General features: G+C 45.8%; 1 non-coding gene across 1 annotated transcript; it reads right to left on the bottom strand.

The window, feature by feature from the left end:
• Positions 1–7048: 7048 nt before the first annotated feature.
• On the bottom strand, positions 7049–7190 carry LOC113192791 (U4 spliceosomal RNA). Its single transcript, XR_003302059.1, has one exon. It is a non-coding gene; the product is annotated as a U4 spliceosomal RNA (small nuclear RNA).
• Positions 7191–21433: the final 14243 nt, after the last annotated feature.

Raw genomic sequence — 21433 nt, 5'->3', positions numbered from 1 at the left:
ACTGAGCCACAACCCCAGCCCCTTTAATTTTTTTTTAATATTTATTTTTTAGTTGTAGTTGGACCCAATACCTTTATTTTATTTATATGTGGTGCTGAGGATCAAACCCAGGTCCTCGCACGTGCTAGGCGAGCACTTTACCGCTGAGCCACAACCCCAGACCAAGATAGCTTTTCTTTATCCCTACAATCCAGGAAACAGGATGTGATGAGAGTTTTGGCTGAATAGAAAAACAGATTCTCAGTTTATCGAGGATGTGGTAAATTGGTCCTGCAACAAAACTTTTCTTAGATTAAGACCCAGAATTTAAAAATGACACAAAAAAATAATAATAATAATGGGAAGCAGGTAACTGATGGAGGTCAGAAAGACCCGAACCTCCACAGGTCCCCACCTCTTGATATTCAGTCCCTTCAGTGGTCCTTTCTCACATGTGCCATTGGTCTGTGGGACCAATAAAGTTGAGCAGAGCTGATGGTCCATCACTTTAAAGTCTGGGTCCTGAAGGTCACTGTGGCTTCTGTTTTGTGCTCCCCTCATGCCTTGCTTTGGGGGAAGCCAGCTGTTATTGCCTGGGGACATTCAGGCAGCCTTCGAAGAGGCCCAGGTGATGAGACACTGAGGCTTGTCAGCAACATCCCAGATGACTGTGGTCCTGACCAAGAATTTGAATGCAGCTTCATGAGCCACCTGAGCCGGCCCTCCCCAGCTCTAGGTCACTGTCAGTTCCTGAACCTCAGAAACTGTGCAACCCGATTCAAAGAAATGATCAATATTTGAAGTGAAGGATGTGCCAATGACTCCAGTTTGATCATCACACGTTGTGTCATGTGTGATGCATACAATACCACACCTTACCCCATAAACATATACCCTGGCTTTAGGTATCAATGAAAAAAGAAAAGAAACAGACTAAAAAAAAAAAAAGGCAACTAAAAAAGAGAAGAGAAGAAAGAAACTGGGCTGGGGATGTGGCACATTGGGAGGATGCTTGCCCAACATGCGTGAAGACCTAAGTTCAGTCCCCAGCAAAGCAGGAAGGAACAAGCTGTGAGATCAGTTGGGATGTTTGTTGTTCTGAGCTGCTGAATGTTGGGGTAATTTATTTCACATCAACAGATAACTAATGCAGCATCTATGAGATGGTCATAAGTAAAATGGACAGCAGCCAGAAATATGCATGTGTGTATCTGTGTGTGTAAATACCACTGAGCTGCAGCCCAGCCTCTTTTTAAGATTTTGAGACAGGGTCTTCCTAAGATGCCCAGGCTGGCCTCAAACTTGCCATCCTTCTGCCTCAGCCTCTGGAGTAGCTTCGATTATGGGCATATGTCACTCTGTCTGGCTTCTTTTCTTTTTTGTTTTTATATTTTGGTACTGGGGACTGAACCCAGGGCCGTGGACTAGCTGAGCATGTGTTCCACCACTGAGCTACACCCCAGCCCCTTGATTTACTCTAAACTCCCTATTTCAGTGTCCCTGGAAATTTACTTTTCCAGTTTTTGTTGTTGTTTTGTTTTGGTATTAAGGATTGAGCTCAGGGGCACTTTACCACTGAGCAACATCCCCAGCCTTTTTTATTTTTCATTTTAAGGCAAGGTCTCACCAGATTGCTGAGGGTCTGGCTGAGAGCAGGAGTCAGAAATATGATATGCTAGACAGGCAGGGACCACCATTGCAACAAGTCCAAGTTTCTCATCCCAGAGAGCCCAACTTCATGTTCAAAGTATCTGATGAGCCAAACAGCGCATGATCAACATATGACCAACATCCTGAGTGGACTCTGGGCCAGATGACCAAGTGTCTCACTCTGATTGGATGTGTAAATTCCCCTCCCGAAAAGTCATTAGTCATTAGCTTTAAATGTCACCTCCAGCAACACCCTATATGTATTAACCCCTAGATAGTAGGCACACAAATGCGCCCCTCTCTGGGGACCCTTTCCTTGTGGGAGGAAATTCTGTTACTTCCCTCTTACCCTCTAATGTCCCTGGGTCTCATTCTTTGGATCCACAAGAAAAGAACCTACACATCACTGTGCCTTACTGCTAGGTTGCTGACACTGGCCTCCAACTTGCAATCCTCCTGCCTCAGACTTTTGAATTACTGGGATTACAGGTATACACCACCACATACAGCAAAATTTATTTTTCTTGATGTGCAGCATCAGAAATTCTCATTCATTGCTGAAGGGAATACAAAATGTTCAGCTGCTCTGGAAGACAGTTTGGTTATTTCTTACAAAACTAAACATACTCTTACCATACAATCCAGCAGTTGTGCTCCTTGGTATTTACCCAAAGGAGCTGAAAACTTAAGTCCACATAAAAATCCACATATAGATGCTTGCAACAGGTTTATTCATAACTGTTGAAACTTGGAAGTAACCAAGATGTCCTTTAGTAGATGAATGGATTAAAAATGGTGGCACATTCACATAATGGAATATCATTCAGCTCTAAAAAGAAGTAAGTCTTGCATTTGGTGCAGTGGCACAGCCTGTAATTCCAGCCACTTGGGAGGCTGAGGCAAGAGAATCACAAGTCCAAAGCCTATCTCAAAACCTCAACAAGGCCCTAAGTAACTTAGTGAGACCCTGTTTCAAAAATTAAAAAACAACAACACCAACAACAACAACAAACTGGAGCTGTAGCTCAGTGGTAAAGCACCCCTGGGTTCAATTCCCCACGTAACGTGGAATGGGGGTGGGAGGGTTCTTTGTCTTCTGAATTCAAAAAATGAAATCCTGACTTAGGGGTGAATGCAAAGTAACAGAATTTATTAGAGTAATAGAGAAAAAGGGGGAGTTCCCAAACATGAGGGGACCCAAGAGAAGGTGCCCACGGGAGTCTGTTGTCTAGGGTTTATATGACGTTAAGGGCTCAGGGGCTAGTTTCTGGCCCAACCCTGGGAAGGCACTGGGTGTCCACTGGCTCTTCAAATGCCCTTCGGTCCAATCAGATTACTGTACCTATTTTTTTGGAGGGGGTCTGGGTACCAGCAACAGGTGTCTGTCGTTCCCCGGAACCAGCCTGACCTTAATGAAGCATGGCTTGTGTCTGTAGTTTCTCGGCCCCACTTCACAGAGGGTCCAAGTTTGGACCCTTGGAGGGTCAAGTTTCCTTTGTGCCTATTTGAACCCTTCCTCCTGCCTCATTAGTAGTGAGAGAGAAAAAAAGGGAGGGAGAGAGCCATAAAAACAACTGAGATCATAAAAGGACATAAAAGTGCACATGACTGAGTCAGAGAAGTCCATCTGAAGAGGCAATCTGAAAACGAGGCCCTGCGACTCCCACCATATGACATCCTGGCAAAGGCAAAGCTATGAAGACAGTAAAAAGATCCGCAGTGGCCAGGGGTTTGAGGGAGAGGGGGAGAGAGGAAGAGGGGGAGCACGGAGTATCTGCTACCGGATGCTATAATGGTCGATGCACGTCGGTATACATTCATACAAATCTGTAGAATGTAGGATGCCAGGAGGTGACTCTAAAGTACACTGGGACTCTGGGTGACCATGTTTGTCAACGTGTGAGAATTGCACTTGGGGGTGTTGGTGAGGAAGGGAACACGTGTGCGGGGGCAGGGGGTGCATGCGGAATCTCTGCCTTTTCCTTAGCATTGTGCTGGGAAACTAAAACTGCTCTAAAATTGTTGAATCTTCTAAAAATCGTAAAATTCTTTTGTTACTGTTCTGACATATTAAAGGAAGAAGGGGGTCTTGATCTTGTTTTTTGTATCTCTCACCAATAACATTCCTTATACCATTATTTCAGGCAAACAAGGAAAAAGGAAAATAGGGGAGCTATTTTTACCCCTTCTGTGGATGAGCCAATCCCATTTTGCAGGAGGCGGGGCATCTCTGCACAGTGACTTAATGTTTGCTGCCCTTCCAGAGATTTCCGTGGTCATCCCTAGGAAGGACCTCACCAGTTTTCAAATCCCAGAACCTTGTTTTCCTCACCAAAAATGGCCTTTAGAGAGTGGCTTTACAATATTCCTTGTCTGGATACTGTAGCTAAAACAGAGAGGCAGTGAGCTCTCTGTTCTGTGCATCAATACATTATAACAAGCCAGACAATTTCAAGAATGTCAGGTTCCTGCATCAGGAAATTAATTCAGCTCTAGAAATCCCTTCCAACTCTGAGAACCACAGGGGCATGGTTATAACACCTGAGTGGGTTTGCACGTAGGTGGAACTAGAGAGACACGATTTCTAGGCCTTGGGCTTTCAAACTCTCTAGGTTGAAACCAGAAACTGAAACTCTCAAGGTGATACTTTTTAAAAAAGAAACTTTACAGATTTTTTTTAGCCGTAAAAGTAATTTGCATCTTTCATTTCTCAACTGGGTGATGGGTTTATTATATTGTTTTCTATCCCTTTGGCAAATTTTAAATATTTTATAATAAAATATACAAATTAATGTTCAAATACTTAAAATATTTACTTACTATGAAAACTACAACTGGGGATATAGCTCAGTGACAGTCTGGCATGCACAGGGCCCTGGTTTTGATCCACAGCACCACAAAAACAAAAAAACCTGTGTAAACAGTAAAGAAATATATAGCTGAGTACAGTGAGGCATTCTTATAAGTATGCTGTGGCTGTCGGACCCTCCACTGTCAAATTACTCTTTCTTACCCTTTTCATATTGTGATCTTCAGAAGGAAGGTGCTGGGTGCAGCCCACACTTAAGGAGCAGGGCTTTGTGCACCCCTTCGTTTGGGGTACTGGGGAGGGAACCTGGAGCACTATATCACTGAGCCACATCCCCAGCCCTTTTTATTTATTTATTTATTGGCACTGGGGGTTGAACTCAGGGGTACTTGACCACTGAGCCACATCCCCAGCCCCTTTTTTTGTATTTTATTTAGAAACAGAGTCTCACTGAGTTGCTTAGCAACTTGCTTTTTGCTGAGGCTGGCTTTGAACTCATGATCCTCCTGCCTCAGCCTCCTGAGCCACTGGAATTACAGGCATGTGCCATTGCGCCTGGCCTCCGCCCTTTTTATTTGACAGAGTTTTGCTAAATTGTCAATGCTGGCCTTGAACTTGTGATCTTCTTGCCTCGGCCTCCCAAACTGCTGGGATGATAGGTATGCACTACCATGTCCTACCCTAGCTCCATTTTATAACTTTTAAAAATTAAAAAGTAAAGCCGGGCACAGGGCACATGCCTGTAATCCCAGAGGCTCAGGAAGCTGAGACAGGAGGATCATAAGTTCAAAGCCAGCCTCAGCCAAAAGGAAGGCGGTAAGCAATTCAGTGAGACCCTGTCTCTAAATAAAATACAAAATAGGGCTGGGGATGTGGCTCAGTGGTTGAGTGCCCTGAGTTCAATCCCTCATGTACCCCACCCACAACACACACACACACACACACACACTCACTCAGATTGGGTGCAGTGACACATTCCTGTAACCCCAGAGACTTAGGAGGCCAAGACAGCAAGACAGGAAGATCTAAAGTTTAAGCACAATCTGGACAATTTAGCAAAACCGTGTCTCAAAAAATGAAAAAAGGGCTGGGGATGTGGTTCAGTGTTCAAATGCACCTGGGTTCAATCCCCACAACATTTCCAGCTTTTTTGTTGTTTCCTTTGGGGACTTCTGAATGTGTGCTCAAGCTACTATATTCCCATCCACTTTCCCACCACTCCTGATTTTAAAGCAGGAGAGGTCATGTCCTACTTATGTGGACCACATCATTTTTAAATCACATAGCTGGAGAAAACAAATCAATGTGGCACCTTCATAACATTATCTGACCCTGCCATAGTCCCAGAAGCACTTGACATTCATTCCACTTAGGCAACATGTTGCCCAAGTTCACACTTCCTCTCTCAGTACTGAAAATAGTCGGCTAGTTTTTTACTCTTCTTTTCACTCCATGCTCCTTCCTTCTTTTCTTTCTTTCAAGATTCTTCTCAACAGAGAGTGTTAATTCAGGCACTAAATCCGGAAACGACTAATCGCCATGAACTTTCCATACCTCATCTCAGGCAGCAAATGTGGGAAGAGAGAGTGTTTCTGGGACACCTTGAGGCGGCTCTGGGTGCTAATCGTCTTACATCATCTCACACCAGCTGCCCCCACCTGCTCCACCTCCTTTTCCTGCCTCCTGTTCCTGCTTCCTTTCCTCTCTTCTTTCAAGAGGAGTTGCCTCATCTGATCTACCCAAGTCGGCCCCACCTCCCCCCTCAAAAATGGCATCCTAATTTGCACCGTGCCTCCTGTGCAATTCAACAGGATGGAATTATATACACACAAAAAAACTGGAGGCTTGGGAGAGAGAAGGCACCCCCTCTCAAAAGAAGAGAGGGAAAAAATGGGATTAATAATACATCCTCAATGTTTCAAGGACCACACGAAGTGGCACAGTGTCTTTCACTGTTCAGGGACATCCACAGCTAAGAAATATGGTGGCACCAGCTCTATGTGTTCCTTTAAGCTTCCCTCTTCAAAACAAAATCCCACCTGCCTCTTTTCATTTTACCATCTTTTCATAACTTTTCATTGAGCAGCTATGGTGAATTCGGCCCAGTTCCACATACCAAAAATAGAACAGTAAACAGAGCAGATGAGACCTTTGTCCCCATGAAGTTTACATTCCACTGAGGAGATGTATTTGATAACCAAGGAAATAAATTGAATAACAAGAGAATTTCAGGTAATAAGAAACTTAGACCATGTAGGGTTTTTTTTTTTAATATCTTTATTTTGTTTATTTATTTTTATGTGGTGCTGAGGATTGAACCCAGTGCCTCACATGTGCGAGGCAGGCGCTCTGCCACTAAGCCACAACCACAGCCCCCATGTAGGGTTTTTGTACTGGGTATTGTACCCAGAGGTGCTTTACCACTGAGCCACATTCCTAGTCCTTTCTATTTTTTATTTTGAGACAGGATTTCACTAAGTTGCTTAGGGCTTACTAAACTACTGAGGCTAACCTTGAACTTGCGATCCTCCTTCCTTATCCTCCTGAGTTACTGGAATTTCAGGTGTGCACTACTGCACCAGCATGGAAGACCATTTTTGAAAAATCCAGTCTCCATAGAGACTGTCAAAAATTTGCTGATGCCGACTGTATTTCAAGTCATCATGGCAGGTTATTGAGAAAGGTTTTCAGTTAGCAATGATCATACCTCAGATAAACCTCATCAGCTACAACACTGCCACTGCACAAAGCTTTTTAAATTATAGCTGCAAAACTGGAATTCATTGTGAGAAAGCAGAAAGCGAAGGTGAGCTTTGAGTAGGAAAATGACATAATTCACATTTTATGAAGACCTGTCTATATCTCCATAAGGACATGTGTAAATACAGACATACACACACCCACACATATGGAAAGGCCCCTCTGGAGCCCACGTGTGGTGCACCCCTGTCATCCCAGCAACTTGGAAGTCTGAGGCAGGAGGATCACAAGTATTTTTTTTTAATATTTTAATAGCTTTAATACAGAAGACAGGTATTAAAGTATCAAAGCAACCCCAGGATTGTGATATAACCAGCAAGAGAAAAACATGAGTGGGGTGGACAATATTTTTTTTTAATTTTCATGAGACCTTATCCCCATTTTCCTGGGTTATCCACATGTGGGAGTGTGAAAGTGGACCCTTCTCTCTCCCCCTGCACAAAAATCAACTCAAAATAGATAAAAAACCTAGGAATTAGACCAGAACCAATACAACTCCTAGAAGAAAACAAGGGTCAACACTCCAGCATATAGGCCCAGGCAATGACTTACTCCATAGGACCCTAAAGCTCAGGGAATAATGCCTCTCCAGTCTCCACATTATGAGAGAAAACAAATGAGTTTTACGACTGTTTTTTCTAGTTCTATGAAGAATGTCATTGGTATTTTGATGGGGATTGCATTTCTGTACACTGTTTTTGGTAATATTAAAATTAAATGACATTAATTCTGCCTATCCATGAACATGGGAGGTCTTCTCATCTTCTAAGTTTATTCAATACCTTTTTCAATGTTCTATAGTTTTCATGGTAAAGGTCTTTCAACTCCTTGGTTAGATTTATACCTAGGTATTTTATTTTTTGAGGTTATTGTGAATGGAATTGTTTTCCCAATTTCTTTCCAGCAGATTCAATTTTGGTATAAGGATTACAAATTTGAGGCCAGCCTGAGCAACTTAGTGATACTCTGTCTCAAAGTAAAAAATAAAAAAGCGCTGGGAATATAGCTCAGTGATAGAGAACTCCTGGGTTCAATCTCCAGTACCACAAAAATGAGGTAATATAATTTTTTAAAAAATGGTTCCTCTGGCTCTCATGGAGAATGGACCATGGAAGGCCAGTCTGGGTTTGCTGATAAGTGCATTTTTCCCCCACTTCTGCTTGGCAAGTCACCTCTTCCATTTGCTCTTTATTGGTCTGTCCTCTTTGGAATTCCTTTCTGCAAGCTATCTAAAACTTTTTCCACCTGTATTTGACCTGTCCCTGCCAATTAGCTATAAACTCTGGAGTCAGAAAAACCAAACACACTTCTCCACTGATTCTGGCATTGCACCCTGTACGCAAAAGGAATTGGATTCATGGTAGGAGGTGCTGTTTTGCCTTTCCATGAGAAGAGGTGGCCTAGTGTGGGTAACCTGGGTTCTGGTCATTGAGAGGAGAAACAAATGACTTTGCTTCTTGGGCCTCAGTATTCCCGTCTGGAAAAATGAGACTGATGCTCTCTTGGCTGTTTCACTGCAAATATAAAGGATTGTGTTTACAGCATAGTGTGCATGTGGTAGCTGGTGCTGCTGTGAGGAGTGGCTCCACGCAACCAGAACCCTTTCTAACCCTCTTCTCTCCTGCTCTCACAGCAGCAATGGGGTTTGGGTTGCTTTTCTGAATTTGAAATGTTTCCTTCTGATCCAGGAAAGAAGACTGCTAACCAGTGGAGCTGCTCCTCCTCTCCAGGGTGAAGTTTTGGAAGATCTGAGGCTGGGCTCGTCAAAGCAGAGGAGCCTGGCACCACTCTGCCCCTCGCCTGTCTAATTTAAACCAGAGATCACCAGGAAGGCAGGGCAGGATAACAAAGCCTGAGCAGTGGGCGAGGACATCTGGCAGGAGAACTGGCAGCAGGCTGATGGCTCCCAGTGACAAGAACTGGCTCCCACTGTGTGCAGAGCCTGGGGGGGAGGAAGGGGTTTTGTGCGCATGGACGCCCAGAGGGAGGGTACAGACCCACGGCTCACTCCTCGCTCATTTCAGCACATTTGGCTCTTCAGATTAGTGGGCCATCTTCAGCAGGTCCAGATGATGCTCAGCCACTAGCTCTGAAAACCCTTCTCCTTTGCCTCTCTGTCTGAAACCCCAAGCAATGTAGGTCAGAATTTTCTCATGGAATCTTCAAACTTATTTTCTCTCTTTTGTATTTTGCATCTTTTGCTCTGCATGTTGCGTTCTGGATGATTTATCTTAATATCTCACTAATTCTTCGGCATGTCCATTTTTCTGTCAAGGGCGATGATTGAGTTTACTATTTTGGGTATCATTTTTTTTTCTAAAATTCCTATTTTGTTCTTTTTCAAATCTGTCATGTCTTTCCCTCCCTCTCTCTCCCTCGTTTTGTCTCTCCCCCACCCGCCCTCCCACCCCCAGTAATTCAGGGAATCAAACGCTGAGTTTAGCTGGGTGCAGTGATACATGCTTGTAATCCCAGCAGCTCAGGAGGCTGAGGCAGGAGGATTGTGAGTTCAAAGCCAGCCTCAGCAAAAGTGAGGCACTAACCAACTCAGTGAGACCCTGTCTCTAATTAAAATACAAAAGAGAGCTGGGAATGTGGCTCAGTGGTCATGTGACCCTGAGTTCAATCCCCTCCCACAAAAGCAAAAGAAAAAAAAACCTGAGCCGAGAGCAGGCGAGGCGAGTGCTCTATCTCTGAGCTACATATATTTTGAGACGAGCTCTTGCTAAGTTGCCCAGGCTGGCCTCTCACTTGTGATTCTCCTTCCTCAGCCTCCCAAGTACCTGTCATATTACTTTTTAAGATCTTCCCTTAAATGTTCCTTGTAAACATTTCCCAGCTGGATTACTGCTTTATTTATTTCTTATTCCTCTTTTTGATAACTTCCGATTTCAACAGTTAAGTATAATCGCCTTAGAACCTGCCAGACGTTCCGATCCTGAAGGTCCCCACGTGCTGTTCTGCCAGCTGCTCTTTCTCGTGGCCCTTGCTCAGGAGCTTTAATTCCAGGTAGGCCAGCATGTCAGCCCATCTTTTCTTACTATAATTAAGCACCTGAGGCAGAATCCTGAGGTGCAAAGGGACCTTGTGGCATCACGAGGAGCAGACGTGTATGTCTCTGTCCTCTCCCTCTGCTACAAAGCCACCGGGATCTGATCGTGGTGATGCCACCCTGATGACCTCATCAAGTCTTGCTCACCTCTGCAGCTGGATTGGGTTTCCACCCTTAACAGCTCACAATTAGGATTAAATTTCAACCATGAAGCCTTGGAGGGCACTCAAATCAGAGCTGCCCTGTTATCACCAGTTATTTGCAGGGACTTCCTTAGGCTTGGAGTGAAAGAGGTGATTTCTGGAAAAATCTGTGTTTCCCTCTGCCATGCTCTAGAGTGCGACCACCAGGTCCACTGCACCCCGAGTTCCCAACCCCAGGTCCTGTGTGCCCCCTTGGCACGTATCTGGGCTCTGCAGCTCTGTGACAATGACCTCTCCAGAGTTATTTTCTCTTCTTGCTCCCTTTTCTTTCTCCGGTGGACCAGACTTCTCTCCTGTCCCCTGGGGTTGTAGTGACTGATTCCCTCAGTGGGATCCAGGTAAATGCCCAGCATCGGCCACCCGATCCACAGTACTCGTCGCTTCTCATGGTGTCAGTATTCCTTCACGGTGCACCCGGCCACCCACTGGAAGCCACCACGAGGAGCCTAGAAGACTCAAGCACCGTTGACCCTCACGGGTGGGCGCTGTTTTGTTCCTGGTCATCTTGGCCACTCTACAGGCCCACTGCCCTGGACTCTCAGTGTGTGGCACGGTCAATGCCCTCGGGATAAAAATGGCTTCAGTGAACTCTCCCAGGGGTCAGAACTTTCCTGGCAATCTCCAAAGAGGCGGCATTCATGCAGAGAGATCTGAGTGACAGAAAGCAGCTGGCCAAGGGAAGACTGGGTGGCCACAGTTCCAGGCAGAGGAAGAGGCTGTGTGCAAGCCCGAGGTGGGGCCGAGCTGGTATCTGAGGACAAGAAAGACCAGCACAACTGGAATGTAGCGATAGGGAAGTGGCAGGAGCTGAGACCAGGCTGGGGGCAGAGCCTGGCCACCCGGGAGGTCAGCTGCACCCAAGTGCAAGGAGAAGTTGTCTTTAGGGGTGTTTTGTTGTTGTTGGGGCAGAATGGGGTAGAGAAACCAGAGGTGCTCTACCACTGAACTACACCCTTATCCCCCTTCTTTTTAAAATTTTTGAGACAAGGTCTCACTGAGGTGCAGGGGCCTTGAATTTGCCCTTGAACTTGCAGTCCTCCTACCTTAGTCTCCAGAGTCCCTGAGATTACCATTGTGCACTTCCGTGCTCCCAGGGTTTGAGCCAGGAGTGGGAAGATCTGATTTATAGTTTCAAAGATCTCAATTAATTAGCACACCTTAGGTGTGGGCCATGTGTAGTGTGTAGTGACACCATCCAAGAACACCGTACGGAAACGAAGAAAAAGGAGAAACTTTACATTTAAAAAAAAAAACAAAAAAACCTTAGCTGGTTGGTAATGGAGCTGAGCCTCAGCAGGGTGAGGGTGAGGTCGTAAGAACGTTCTGTGATCCTCCTCCCCAAACCCACCACCCCGCCAATCCCAATTAAGGACCACCTTTAAAACCCTGCCCAGTGCCCTTTGCAACAGTCACAGACACCAAAAACATATCTGGGATGGGCACAATGGCACATGCCTGCAGTCCCAATGACTTGGGAGACTGAGGCAGGAGGATCACAAGTTAGAGACCGGCCTCAGCAACTTAGCAAGGCCCTGTCTCAAAAAGTAAAAAGGACTGGTGGTGTAATTCAGTGGTTAAGTGCTTGCCTAGCACGTGCAGGGCCCTGGTCCAATCCCCAGAGCAAAAACAAAAAAAAAAAAAAAGGATGGGAATCAAAGTAGACCTGGGAACTCCGCATTATCTTTGCAATTTTTCTGTGAATCTATAACTGATCTGGAAAATGAAGTCTAGTTTGAAAAAAAATAATTTCCCCAGCTGCTGTGTGGAGACTGGGTTATAGGGATGGGGCCTGAGGGGAGCAGGAGGTAAAGATTATGACCAAGACCGTGGCTTGGATTGGATGGGGCAAAGGATATGGGGAAATAGGATCCAATGCAGGGAGTCCAGCTGCCAGGCTGCCAGGTCTTGCAAGGAGATGAATTGTGGGACATGGAGAAAGGGAGGAGTCGGTCAGACCCTGGGTCTTTCAACTTGATCAACTGGCACACCATGCCTTTACCTCAGATGCACCTGAGTGGGAGAAAAACAGGTTTGAGAGAAAATCTCAAAAGCTCCATTTCCACTAGGGCGATCCAAAGTGCTGGTGAAGGGCTGGGGATGTGACTCAAGCGTCTGGCATGCGTGCGGCCCGGGGTTCGATCCTCAGCACCACATACAAACAAAGATGTTGTGTCCGCCCAGAACTAAAAAATAAATATTAAAAAATTCTCTCTCTCTCTCTCTCTCTCTCTCTCTCTCTCTGTCTCCCTTAAAAAAAAAAAAAAAAAGAATCTGTACTTTGTTCTAAAAAAAAAAAAAAAAAAAAAAACCCAAAGTGCTGATGAAAGGTCAGGCAGGAGCTGCCTAGGAGGCAAGGACATGGATTAATCCATAGGGTAGGGACAGAGCACTTACTCTGAGCTAGGAGTACACCTGCTATATGAGGGACACAGCTCCTGCCTTTAAGAAGCTCCTAGCTTTTTTTTTTTTTTTTTTTTTTTGTACTGGGGATTCAACCCAGGGGCACTTTTCCTCTGAGCTATATCCCAGTCCTTTTTATTTTTTATTTTGACACAGGGTCTTGCTAAGTTTCTGAGGCTGGCCTTCCTTGAACTTGTGTTTCTCATGCCTCAGCTTCCTGAGTGGTTGGAATTACAGGCGTGCCACACCGTGTCCAGCAACTTCCGGCATGTTTGAAAAAAAATCAACATGCTAGAGAAGCCCAGTCAGTCCAAATAATGAGGGTGGAGCCCAGGAGATGGTGAGAAATCCAGGAGACTGCCTGGAGGCAGTAGCACAATAGATATGCAAATCTGGATACCCTTAAGTCAGCGATCTTCCTATTCTGAATAGGCACAATAGTGGCTGCTGCTGTTACCAGCTTCCAGCCGGGCTTCCATTTGGAAAATGCCTTCCCTTCCTTCAGGCTACTGTCCAGAAAGGGCCAGAGGTCAGGGAACTCAAGCTGGCAGCTGACCAGGTCTTATCCACCCAGGGCCTCCTGCAGGGCTTAGTAGCTGTGAGTCAGTTATTCCAGGTCTGTCTCTAATCACCTTGGGGCGTTCCCAGCTCTGCTCTGGGGCTAGGGAAGGTGAAGGGCCTCTAAGGCACATCTATGGGGCCTCTGGGGATACCCCAGGGCCCTTGCTAACGGGCAACTTTTTGCAGAAATTCACAGGGTTCCTGCATTTATAAATAACAGCAGGACTTCCTGGATGTTTATTCCAGGAGGGCTGAACAGTGATGCAATTGCTGCCTGACTCTTGCTCCTGCCTGATTTCCTCATAGACAGAGTCAGGTGAACCCAACCCCGAAATCCTAGGGGCCCATGTGGCCGCCTCAGCCCATCCACAGCTGGCTGAGCTAGGAACAAGCATATCACACCCCATCAAAACTCCCAAGTCCTCCAATCTGACTCAAAGTCATACCCCTTCCAGAGGCCCACACGGTCACTGCCCACTGGCCTTCTTGTCCCCTCCTCCTTCCCCCTTACATCCTTCCGTCTCACTGTCCATTGCCTGCCCCACAGATGTCCTAGCTTCTTCCTGCCTGTGGTCTTTGAACTTGCTGTTCCTTTGCAGGATGAACCCCCACCCCCACCCCACACCATCTTTTTCTTTTTATACTTTTTTTTTTTAAGTGAAAAGCATAACATGAAACTACCCATTTTATTTTTTTACCTTTGTTATTGTTTTTATGTGGTGCTGAGGACTGAACCCAGTGCCTCACACATGCTAGGCAAGCGCTCTACCACTGAGCCACAGCCCCAGACTCTCCCCCCCAATTTTAATTTTAAAGTGTACAAATTAATTGGAATTAAGTGTGTTCACAGTGTTATGCAACCACAAGTCCTTCCAGTTTCAAAACTTTCTCACTGTCCCATAAAATCTTTCTGTCTGCATTAGGTAGTCCCTCCCCACCCCGCCCTCCCTGAGGCCCTGAGGACCTCTAATCTGCTTCCTGTCTGTGTACATTTGCCTATTCTGGATATATCTATAAAAAGTATCATATCAGGGCTGGGGTTGTGGCTTAGCGGTAGAGCAATCGCCTAATGTGTGAGGCCCTGGGTTCCATCTTCAGTATCACATAAAAATAAATAAAATAAAGGTAAAGGTATTGTGTTCAACTACAATTAAAAAATAAATTTTTTTAAAGTATTATATCAGGCTGGGTGTGGTGGGACACACCTGTAATCTCAGCTACTGGGAAGGCTGAGGCAGGGAGATCCCAAGGTCAAGGCCAGCCTGGGCAACTCAAAGAATCAATCATACAATATGTGACCTTCCCTGTCCAGTGTCCCTCATTGGTATAATTCTTCCAAGGCTCACCCACATTGTAGCAGATGTCAGTGCTACATTCCTTTTCATGGCTGAATTATATGGCTTGTGTATAAACACAATTTGGTTGTTTCTACCTTTTGACTCTTAGGAATCACATTGTTGTGAATATTTGTGTATAAGTTACTGTTTAGATATATGTTTTTATTTATTTATTTATTTTTAAGATACCTAAGAGTAGAATTGTTAGGTCATGTGTTAACTCCATGTTCTACTTTTTCCTTGTTGCACTGGGAATGTAACCCAGGGTCTTATGCCTGCACTCTACCACTAAGCCACACACCCCCAGCCCTCATGTTCCACTTTTTAAAATTTTTTTAAAAATTTTTATGTGGTACTGAGGATTGAACCAGCATGTGCTAGGCGAGCACTCTACCACGGAGCCACAACCCCAGCCCTCATGTTCCACTTTTTGAGGAACTACCAAACTATTGCTGGTGACATTCTTTCCCAGGTAGCCAAGGCTGGCCCCTCCTCACCAGTCAGGTCTCAGCTCTCAGCAGAACACACCCGCTCCAATAACACCTCTCTCCCAATTCATTCTGGTCCCACCGGGGGCTTAGATTGCCGGTGATCCCGTACCTCTTATTTTTGCTAGTGCAGCCCAGCACAGTGCCTGGTACACCATAGGTGCACAGTAAATGCTTGCTGGATGACTATCTCAGGTTGTCAGAGGTAGGGCCTTGCAACTGTGTGACACATTCTTGAGTCCTTAGGTGGCCATTAGACAGTTCGGCTGTTTACAAGGCCAACTTCCTCCTGCCTCGAGGGAAGAACAAACTGGGGAAGGCAAACCATCCTGGTGATCTCTCCTGGTCCTTCCATTAGTGACTCGGGGCTGACGTCTCTCCGGCAATCCCCAGGTCCTCGGCAGGGAACAGCTAACCCTTGGTGGCATCCCACAAAAACAACCCAAACCAAAACCAAACGAGGTGGGAAAGGGTGTGGTGGGAACCGGATCCACACATCAACCTGCCATCAGCCTGGAGTCCTGGCCCAGGAATGGCTTGGGGTTCAGGCATTTGGGGTGCCCAGCACCAGTTCCCACCTTGTCACTTGGTTAGATGACCTTTTATAGCTGATTTAATCTTGTTTTTCATTTTGGAAAGTGAATTTAATAGCAGAGACTCGGGGGGCTTCAGGTGGAGTCACTGAAGCCCCTGACGGGGGGGGGGGGCGGTTTTCATGGCCATCGCCTCCAAGGGTCCATCTCAGTGCTGCTGCCCGCGGCCGGCTGTGCAGAACAGAGATGCCAACGTGCACTTTGAAAGAGTTAAAGGAGGCAGCGTAATGGTACCTGATGCCTCAGAATTGTACAATTTAATGTGGTTAAAATGGTCAATTTTATGGGTACTTCACCATAATTTAAGAAGTAAACATTAAACAATGTGTCCAAGTCCCTTTCCAAGGCCCTTGGATAGAAAGTTAAGAACTTTCCTGTCTGGTTATTTGAAATGACAACAGCTCTCCTACCTGGGGTTGGAAACAAATTACCTCAGCAGTAATGATGGTGGCTGAGCTGGATTCCAGGGTCCCATCCTTGCAGAATTTTCTAGAAGGCCCCTTTCAGGTTCTGGAGGAAGGCTGGTTTAAAGTGGCAGTGCTTAGGGGGGCAGGAGTGGGGATGCCGGTCATTGTCACTGTGGGCTCTGAGCTACTTGCTGCTGGCTGCCCTTGCACCCGCTCAGCTGCTCTGCAATAGCTCTGCCAAGTCAGTCGCAGGGCTGAGCTCACCCCCAGAAGTCTCCCCTCTCTACAGTGCAGCAGAGGAGGGCTTCTTCAGGCTCTTCTGATGGTGCCCTCCCCATCCCTTGGGTAAACTTGAATATGCAGAAATAGAACAAAGAAACAAATAAGTGCCCAACACTCAAGACTGACCATTGTTAATGTTTTCCTCTATTTTTTTTTTTTTTTTTTTTAGTTCTCGGCAGACACAACATCTTTGTTGGTATGTGGTGCGGAGGATCGAACCCGGGCCGCACGCATGCCAAGCGAGCGCGCTACCGCTTGAGCCACATCCCCAGCCCTGTTTTCCTCTATTTTTATTCTTTTTAAATATACACTTTTTACTTTTTTGCAGTACTGGGAACCCACTTTACCACCGAGGTACACCCCCAGCCCTTTTCAAAATCTTGAGACAAGGACAGACACGCTGGCACACGCCTGTAATCTCACTGACTCAGGAGGCTGAGGTAGGTGGATCGAAGTTCAAGACCAACCGCAGCAATTTAGCAAGACTCTGCCTCAAAATTAAAAAATACAGGGGCTGGGGATGTGGCTCAAGCGGTAGCGCACTCGCCTGGCATGCGTGCGACCCGGGTTCGATCCTCAGCACCACATACAAACAAAGATGTTGTGTCCGCCGAGAATTAAAAAATAAATAAATATTAAAAATATTTTAAAAAAATACAAAGAACTGAGGTATAGCTCAATGGAAAAGCACCCCTGAGTTCTATCTCCAGTACCATTAAAAAAAAAAAAATACGTGCAAGTTCCTTTCAGTTTTTATAAATGCAAACCAGGCTGCTGCAAACATCTGCCGATTAATTCCTCCAGAGCAGAGCTTTTCAAAATGCCTGAGATGGCAATGGGCCATGAAATCAATTTTTTCTTAAATGACACAGACAAAATAATATGTAATAAGTTCTTTAACATTCTTTTATGAAGGTTTTCTGTGTGTGTGTACTTGGTAGGAGAGGTAAATATTTTTCTTACTAAGGATTGTGGTAAAACAGGTTTCAAAAACATTCCTCTCCCAGGAATTTTACCCTGAGGTATCTACCCAGCAAATTAAAAATGCATATGTAAGTGAAAATTTGTCCATGAAAGTTCATAACAGTACTTCTTACAATAGCCACAGCTACCCAAATGTCCACAAATGGAGAATGGATAATTAAAATGTGGCATATCTATATGTCTGTCTTGGTATATTTTCTGTTTCCATAACAAAATACCAGATGCTGGGTAATTTATAATGGGTAGGGTTTCATGGGTTCTGGAAGTCAGGAAGTTCAGCATGATGCTGGTATCAGCTCCACATCTGGTGAGGACCGTCTTACTGCATCAGACATGGCTGAGGGTATCATATGGTGAGGCACGGAGCCCCATTAATCTACAAGTGCCCACTTAGACAGGCAGAGCCCTCTTGACCCAATTTCCCCTTAGAACACCTACCTCTCTACACTGCCACATAACAAGCAAATCTTGACGTGATTTTCAGAGGAGACAGACACATCATATCCAAACCATAGCACCATACAATGGAATGTTATTCAGCCATAAAAAAATGTGAGCACTTGGTTAAAAAATCATTCAGAATTTCAAACTGTAACTAAAGTGCATCGAACCAAGTGTGCCCTTCTGAGCCCAGAGCCCTCTAGCAGCGGCACGGGTTGCACAAACCAGCCTGCCCTTGTCTGCCCTCCACCCCCAACTCCTCTCACCAGGACTAAGCCTGCTCTGGGTCTCACCTCCATTCTGTCTCGTCCCTGCTTGTTTTCCTGGTCGAACAGGCTGCTCTGAAGATGCAGACTACAACAGGTTTCCCTGGTTGCCTAGCATGGTGCCCGGGATGGAGGAAGGGCAGCAATATTTACTAAATTAATTGAAACAGAAAAGTCAGCTTTCAAAAAGACATCCCTCTCCACCTCATCCCACTGGGATGCTATGATCTAAAAAAATAAAATGAACAAAAGATACCAAATGTTGGTGAAGACACAGAGAAATTGGACCCTTGGTGCATTGCTGGTGGGGACATAAAACAGTGCAGCCACAGTGGAAAGTTGGGCAGTCCCTCCAAAGGCTAAACTTAGATACCAAGTGACTCACCAATTCCACTCCTGATGTATACCCAAGAGAAGTGTAAACACATCTTCACCAAAATATGACTGTTCACATCAACCCGGTTCATAATAGACAAAAGGCAGAGCAGCCCAGATGTCCATCAGTAGATGAATGGACAGACAAAATGTAGTCTACTCATACAATGGACTATTATTCATCCATAAAAAGGAACAAAGTCCTCACACATGTGACAATATGGATGAACACTGAGACCACTATGCTGTCACGTAAGGCCACATATTGTATGATGCCATTTATATGAAATATACAGAATGGGCAAGTCTGGAAAGCCGATCAGTGGTTGGCAGGTGATGTAGGGAGAGGAGCATGTGGGGTTCACAGGATGGGGCTTTCTTTCAGAGTAATGAAAATGTCCTGAGCTGGAGAGTGGTGAGGGCCACACAACACTGTGGACACCTTAGGTGGCATGGATGATAAGTCCATATTATGCGCCTTTTACCTCAGTTGAAAAGCAGCACCACCTCACTAAATGTGATGTGGTGCCTGGATTGAGTCCCGGAACAGAAAAAAGACATTAGCAGAAAAGCAAGTGAAATACAAAAACAGCCTGGAGTCTCACTGATGGCGACGTGCCCGCATTGCTACCTCCATGACCTGAGATGCCTGTACAGGGGAGCTAGGAGGGCCACACGGGAACTCTGCAATGTCACCGCGATTTTTTTGTCAACCTAAAATCATTCCAAAATAAATAATTTATTCTTTTTTAAAAGCCACGGGGCTGGGGCTGGGGCTGGGGCTGAGAGGCAGAGCACTTGCCTAGCATGCATGAGGCACTGGGTTCGATCCTCAGCACCACGTATAAATAAATTTTAAAAAATAATAAAGGTACATCAACAACCAAAAAAAGAAAAAAGAAAGAAAGAAAGACATATCTGTTTTCTGAAGAGGGGCTCTGGGAAGTTCTTGGTCTCTGGAAAGCTCTTTTGTTGCCCAGGGCCCATTTCTGGGTCTGGATTTACAGATTGGAGAGCTGGAGCTGAATGCCTTGCCTGGGGGTGGGAGAACATGCTGGAGTCCTCAGCCTGGGAGGGGAAGGATGAGAAGAGAGGTGGACAGATGGGACAGGGGGAGGGACAGGCGGGGGGGGGGGGAGGGGGGTGGCGGGGTCAGGGGCCCCACAGCAGGTGCAAACTCCTCCGAAGGGAAGCTCTAAGGATTTTGGAGAACAGGCACAGCCAGTGTTGAGGTTGCAGGCTGGAGGCGCACAGACTGAAGACTGCCTAGGGTATGTTCACTGGTCCTTGCTTTTAACAAGACAGTTTAAGAAAATCTATAAAAACAGCTGATCTGGGGCTGGGGTTATGCTCAGCGGTAGAGAGCTCGCCTCACAGGTGCAAGGCCCTGGGTTTGATCTTCAGCACCACATAAAAATAATAAATAAATAAATAATAAAGTTTTTTTTTTTTTTTAAAAGCAGCTGATCTCCCAATAAGATTGGAATTTCCAACTTCTCTGGAAATATCTGAAGGTCTGCTGACTCTCAGAACACCTAAGCCCCACCCCCAAAACTAAATTCAGGGCTGAGCATTCCCCTGTGTAGTGGGTTGAGTGGTGGCCCCCAAAAGATACCCATGTCAAATCCTTGGGACCTGTGAATGTCACCTATTTGGAAAAGAGTCCTTTGCATATGTGATAATTAAGGATCTCAAGATGGGAGCATCCTAGATTTCCAGGTGGTCCCCCAATCCCACTACAGTGTTCTTTCAGAAAAGCAGAGAGACACGGACACGGACACAGACACAGAGGCAACGGCCAGTTGAAGGGGGAAACTGCAGGACAGGGTGAAAGGCAGGCCAGGGGCATGGCCCTGCTGACCCCTGCTGTTAGACTTCTGCCCTCCAGAAAGAACATCTTCATTCTAAGCCACCCAGTTAGTGGTAATTTCTTACAGCAACAACAGGACACTAATACCTTGTTCCCAAGGGCCCTGGTCCCACATAGGAGCGCAGAGCAGGAGGTTCATCCTTACACTGTACCCCTCATTACAGATGAGGACACAGAGGTCCAGAGGGGTGGAGAAACATGGGAGGTCACTTCGAGCAGTCTTGATTCTCCCTGGGATTTGGAGAAGATCATTTTTGTCCCCTCGCACAGGCCCATGGAGACAGACTGATGGGCATGAATGACTGCACCAGAGATCCTGAGGACAGAGGTGCACAGATGGGGGCTCTAGGACACTGGGACAGGCCCTGGACCACCCAATGACCTTCTGCAACTGAGCAGAATCTGGTAAGAAACTTGACCAGAGCCGGGTGTGGTGGTGCACACTTGTAATCTCAGCCACTCAGGAGATAGAGACAGGAGGATTCAAGTTTGAGGCCAGACTGGGCAACTTAACTGAGCAATTTTTTTTTTTTTTTGGTACTAGGCATTGAACTCAGGGACACTCAGCCACAGAGCCACATCCCCAGCCCTATTTTTTTCTTTAATTTTATTTAGAGACAGGGTCTCACTTAGTTGCTTAGTGCCTCGCTTTTGCTGAAGCTGGCTTTGAACTCTCAGTCCTCCTGCCTCAACCTCCTGAGCCACTAGAATTACAGGCATGTGCCACCTCACTTTGCTGGGCAAGTTTTTCAGGACCTGTCTCAAAAAAATAAAAAGGACTAGGATATAGCTCAATGGTAGGGCATGCCTGGGTTCAATTTACAGTACCAAAAAAACAAAAACAAAAACAAAAAAAACAACAACAACCAAAAAAACCCCCAAACCAAACCCTAACCAGGAAATGGGGCAGACAGCCCAAGGAGAATCGGAGGTCAGGCGTCAGAGGTAGTACACTTTATTGACTGGGTTCTCCCAC

The sequence above is a fragment of the Urocitellus parryii genome, chromosome 3 (genome assembly GCF_045843805.1).
Source record: "Urocitellus parryii isolate mUroPar1 chromosome 3, mUroPar1.hap1, whole genome shotgun sequence".
In the NCBI taxonomy this organism is placed as follows: domain Eukaryota; kingdom Metazoa; phylum Chordata; class Mammalia; order Rodentia; family Sciuridae; genus Urocitellus; species Urocitellus parryii.
This window is presented reverse-complemented; position numbering and strand designations above follow the sequence as displayed.